Genomic DNA, 4,851 nt, shown 5'->3' on the forward strand with positions numbered 1-4,851 from the left:
ACCAGAGCTCACCAGAGTAGATGGGCAGGATCACCTCACTCGTCCTGCTGATGATGCTTCTTTGGATGCAGCCCAGGATACAACTGGCTTTCTGAGTTGTAAGTGCACATTGCTGGTTCAAGTCCAGCTTACCATCCACCAGGTCCATTTCGGTTGAGATGAGCTCTGTTCTTTTACTGCCAGCGTGTATTGATAGTGGAAGTTGTCACAACCCAGGTGCAAGAATTTACACTTGGATTTGTTGAATCTCATGAGGTTCTCCTCGGCCAACTTCTCGAGCCTGTGTAGGTCTCTCTGCATACCATCTTGCCCTTCAAGCACGTTGACACACAGCTTGGTGTCATCTGCAAACTTACTGAGGGTGCAGTCGATCCCACTGTCAATGTCATTGATGAAGCTGTTAAAAAGCATCAGTTCCAGTACTGACCCCTGACTGACACCAGTCAACACCGATCTCCATCTGAATATTGAGCCATTGACCACCACTCTCCTTGTTGATCTCTCAAGCAGTTTCTTGTCCATTGGGCAGTTTACCTACAAAATCCATATCTTTCCAATTCTGAGAGAATAATATTATGGGGAACCAGGTCAAAGGCCTTACTGAAGTCCAGACAGATGACACCAGTGGCTCTTGCCTTGTTCACTGACACTATTATGCCATCATAGAAGGCCAGTAGGTTGGTCAGGCAGGACATGCCCATAGTAAAGCCATGCTGGTTTTCCTATATCACCTCCCTCTATTCCACATGCATTAACATAGCTTCTGGAAAGATCTATTTCATGATCTTTCACAGCACTGAGATAAGGATGACAGGTTGGTAGTTCCCTGGGTGGTCTTTTCTACCCTTCTTAAAAATGGGTGCAACATTGCCCTTCTTTCCATTCACTAGGGAACTTCACCTGACTGCCATGACTTTTCAAATATAATTGAGAGGGGCTTGGTGACTACATCAGCCACTTCCCTTAGGACTCTGAGATGCATCTCGTTGGGACTTATGGAGGTTCATATTCCTCAAGTGGTTATGAACCAAACTTTGCTTATAGTTGGATGGATAGTGCTTCTTCAGTCCTCATCTTCCAACAAATCCACTCAGGGGGTGTGTGAAGAGCAGTTGCCTGTGAAGACTGAGGCAAAACCTTGTTGAGTACCTCAGCCCTCTTTTCTGTTTTTACCGGCCTGTCTGTATTGCTCATTGGAGTATATGTGCGTGCTCTTCTCAGGACTTTTCTTTTTCTGATTGATGTACCTATAGAAGCCTTTCTTGTTCTTCTTTGCACCATTTTTCAGGTCCAGTTTCAGCTGGGCCTTGGACTTCCTGACTCCATTTTTATAGAGCCTGGCAGCACCCTTATACTCTCGCCAGGGTACCCATCTCTACTTCTACTACCTATGCACTTTCTTCTTGCTCTCCAGTTTGACCAGCAGGTCCCAGTTGAGCCATGCTGGTTTCTTGTCTTTCTTTCCTGCCTTCCTACACTTGGGGATGGAAAGATTTTTTTCCATAAGGAGAGCTTCCTTGAAGATCTGACAGCTCTACTCCTCTGCTTTGTCCTTCAGAACGGATTCCCTGGAGGTTTTGTCTGCAGAGCAAAAGTTGGCTTTACTAAAATTAAGCTTCCTGATTTTGTCCATCTGATATGCCTCAGGAGTGTGGTCTCCAGCATTTCATGGTCACTACAGCCCAGGCAGCCTCCAATCCTGATGTCACCAATCAGTTCACTTACACCGGTGAGCAACAGATTCAGTATTGCATCATCCCTAGTGGGGCTGTTCATTGCTTGTCTCAAGCAGCAGTGGAATTTGCCTGCTCACCTACCTTCTCTTCCAGAAATTCTCTTTATCTTGAAAAATGGAAAAAAAAATGGCTGGTATAATTAGAAATATGCTATGGAATAATTAGAAATATGCTAACAATACCTCACATTTCATCTGTCTCCGTGATTTCTCTTCAGATTGGAAACCAACTGTCTCTTTGTCGGAAAAGTTTAAAGAAGGAAGTCAAGGAGCTATAAGCTAGAGGGGAAAATCAGTTTGTAATGTGAGCATCCCTCTGAACCTCTGTCCTTCACTGATACCTATAGTTATCAAGGTGTATTTTGCTATTGGAATGTCAGGTGTCATGGGCAGAAGCCGAACCCTTGAATAGACTGAAGTGCTCTCCATACATTTTGATTCCTTCCACATGACGTACTCTACTGTCTTATTTCACAGAGTCTTTTTTCCTTTGTTACTTAAAAAAACACATGGAACATGTTAAACCCTGAGTAGCCCTGTAAAACGTATTATTTAATGCCCTTTTTGCAGTGTATGAAAGATGTTTGAAGAGCATTAACTCTGATGTTAGTATATCTGATTTGAACAGAAGAATTCAGGAATATAGAGAGTCAGCACAATTAGTAATACAAATGACATTTTATTTAGCTGAGAAGAGGAGAAACAGCTCTGGACAACAGACCCTGTGATGAAAGGAACTAACTATGTCAATGGAAGTTATTATAATAGAATTTAAGTCAGAGTGAATTCTGTCCTTCTCCTATATGTCAAATTCATCTGAATTCATGAAAATCAGTCAGTGATTTGCAAGAGGATAACATTTTGCTATTCTTAGATGTTATATCTATTTTATTGTTCTAGGAGAAGCACACTTGTGGTACTGCTGTTCTACTCACAACGGAGATATCCAGTGAACTAACTGGAAATGGAAGCAGTATAGCTGCTCCAGCAGAGTACCAAATGGGTGAGCCAATTAGCCTAAATGTTGTATCATGCTAAGATATGTGCCAACATGTTTAATGACCTGGCACCTGCAAGGGACTGCATGGGCATCTCAGACCAAATAGAACTAGTCTGAGTATCTCTAATGATGCAGGGCAGATGCTGGTTCTGGGGAGGTTATGAGTTATCTGTAGAATTTATAGTAGTGCAAAGCATGAGTGTCCATGCCCTTTGGTTTGCCTAGGCTGCATTTAATGAAAAGAAATTGTCTTGGGCCACATATAAAATACGTAATATAGTTAATGTATATAAGTCACAAAATTTTATATGTGTATATATAATTAAAACTTATAAAAAGAGAGTAACAAAATCAGAAAATGGATGGGATTTTTAACTTTGTTTCTGTGAAAATAACGCATCAAGATTGGTTCAGTGGAAGTGGTTGTAATTTTTAGTGAGGTCTCAAGGTGTTCATTACAGATTTTTGATGAAATTTCACTTTTTCTAAGCTTCATCCCTGAAAAGATTTGTTCACAAATGCACATACTGCCAAAAAGTGATGACATGAATAAGGTGTGATTATGAAGAAAGGGACATTTTTCTCTGGTAAAACAGAGATTTTACAGGTCTAGTAAGGAGGCATGATCAGATTTTTGATTTGAATATCTGACTGCAGCTGTACAAATTTCATCTGAAAATTTGCAGGTAGTGTATTTACCTTGAATAAAAATAGAGTTGCAAATATATAAAAAATTGATAATATTTTCAGCAGTCTCGAAAATGATTTTCAAATCCCTTTATCACAAAGGAAAACAACACTGCACATTTTTTGTTGTTCACAGGGCAATCTTCAGCTAATGTATCAGAGTGCACACAACTATTTGCCATAACTTCAGTTAGTGCTGCACTGTGCCATGTCCTGATTTCAACCCAGACAGAGCCAATCACACAGCTGTTTGGCTGTTGCTGAGTGATGGGTGCTGGGCTGCTCAGCAGCAAAGAGGCACCACCATGATGGTGTGGAGCAGGAGGTGGAGGCAGTACATGCTGGGCTGAGCTGTATCTATGGCCTACCTAGTATACCTTAGCTCAAAAGTAGTGTTAAAATACATCCTCCAAACATGTGCAGTTTGCTGATATCAAGGTTTTAACGTGAAACTAAAGTTTGACTAAGATTTGTCAAAAGAAAACAACGCTCTTAGATTCCTATTTCTGTATGCTTCAGATCCTCATAAAACAAACAAACAAACAAAACCTTTTTGCCGTCGTTGTGTTCTTAGTATTTTGTGTTCTTATTGGTGAATTATCCAATAGATTTTTTTCCCTGTTATTTTAAACATTTTCTCTCTAGAATATTGCAATGGAATTTACACAAGGAATTTCTTTAACCGTCTCACAGGCTCCTCTGCAAGCTCTTTAGTTCTGAAAAAGAACAGATTTTTTGGAAGACAGTTTTAAACGTTGTATCAAACCATGAAAGTGAAAGAATTCCAAGCAATGCTCAGTGCATTGCCTTCATTGATGAATCATGTCTGTTCAATACTGTGTAGCCCAATAAAGAAAATAAGCAGAGCCAGCTACTATGGTCCGCTTGCCCTTAAATAATTTTTGCTCAGTCTATTGGAGCTTCTAAGTCAGACTTGAGAATGAAGTAAAACCAAAAAGTTCAGATAACAAGAAAATGAAAGATTCCAGCAGTGACACTGGAACATTACTGGAGATCAAATAATTCAACCTCATTTCTGCTTCCCTCCACCTTAGGACTGTCAGACATGGGCAGTCCTCTTCTCTGTGGCATCTCCATGTCTGAGTAAGAAGCAATTTACAAGAGTTGTTGACCATTATTTTGGACTGAAAGGATGCCTCTGTCTATTCCAATTCTGTTCTTAGCTTCTTTCCTTGAGCTGCCAACATGAGTGGCAATTCATACAACGTGTGGACTAGGATCTCAGGCCACCTTGATGAAACAATACTAGATTAGCCACTTCTCAGTGAGTTTCCAGCTCATAGTTGCCTTCAGCATCTAGGCAAAAGTCTCCACGTCTTCAATTCATCACCTCTTCCAATTTATATATTTTCCCAAATGACAGATAGGTTTCTGTTCTGGATTGTGACATATCCAACTATATGCCATC

At 40.5% G+C, this 4,851-nt stretch overlaps 1 long non-coding RNA gene across 1 annotated transcript; it reads left to right on the plus strand.

Moving 5' to 3' along the window:
* Window positions 1–688: 688 nt before the first annotated feature.
* LOC109366939 lies at window positions 689–4,018 on the plus strand. The gene is made up of 4 exons (XR_002113649.1): window positions 689–814; window positions 1,559–1,729; window positions 2,636–2,738; window positions 3,559–4,018. It is a non-coding gene; the product is annotated as an uncharacterized LOC109366939 (long non-coding RNA).
* The last annotated feature ends 833 nt before the right edge of the window (window positions 4,019–4,851 follow it).

Source organism: Meleagris gallopavo, chromosome 3 (genome assembly GCF_000146605.3).
Source record: "Meleagris gallopavo isolate NT-WF06-2002-E0010 breed Aviagen turkey brand Nicholas breeding stock chromosome 3, Turkey_5.1, whole genome shotgun sequence".
NCBI lineage: Eukaryota > Metazoa > Chordata > Aves > Galliformes > Phasianidae > Meleagris > Meleagris gallopavo.